Below are 894 nucleotides of genomic sequence, written 5' to 3'. Positions count from 1 at the left end.
CTCTCTCATCAATATTAGAGGAAAAAATGACTTTATTTTCTTTATGTTTGCTGCTTAGATTATTTTATTTAGCTTAGTAAAGGCCAGTCGTAGTAAAGGAGATATTTATTTAAGCATTGATAAAGAAATAGGCGCTTATCTCTGTTCTGTCTCTATCGCCAGACGCCTTAATCCCGTAAGAGATGGCCACAAACACATCGCCTTCATGTCGCCCTATCCCCCGCCCTTTCACTGCCCTGTTCCCAGCTCACACCCCCCTCTGTCATACACCTCTCCACTCCATCCTTCCATCTCATCCTTGGCCTCCCCCTTATCTCTGTTATATATCTTTATTAGGCAAACTTCGTAACAGCTTTTTTTTTATTATTATTTCCTTCTACCGTTATTACGAGCTAGCGAGCGAAGCGAGCGAGCAATGTTTACTCTCACTGAAGTTTGGAAATGAGCCGCCCGACCAGATCCGACCCGACCCGACTAGACCCGACTGTTATGCTGAGAAAAGCTAATAACATTACCCCTGTGTGAAGTAAAGTTTAAATTCTTTCTGCATGTGACACTTTCATTCAATAAATTTTGTTATCAACTAAAAACTCATCCATATAGGCGTAGGAACCCCTTGGAATCTTGAGTTTTCCTGGGGAGTGTTTGGCTTTAATCGGTGAACGCCTCAGTTACGAAATCAGATCAGAAGATTCTCCGTCGCAACACTGTGTTCCTTGGCATCAGCTGTGGCAATTATACATAGGAGATTCTGCCTATAATTTTATATCAGAGGGAAATTGTGATGACATGGCGCTCGCTCGCTCGTCACGCACTCACCAAAGGCAATTTACTGGTACCATTTTATTCAGTTTACGAGAGGCCCTGTACAGATAACTTAACTTACTAACAAAC

Source organism: Coenobita brevimanus, chromosome 2 (assembly GCF_032717465.1).
Source record: "Coenobita brevimanus isolate Jiangsu-jjx chromosome 2, ASM3271746v2, whole genome shotgun sequence".
Taxonomy (NCBI): Eukaryota; Metazoa; Arthropoda; class Malacostraca; order Decapoda; family Coenobitidae; genus Coenobita; species Coenobita brevimanus.
This window is presented reverse-complemented; position numbering follows the sequence as displayed.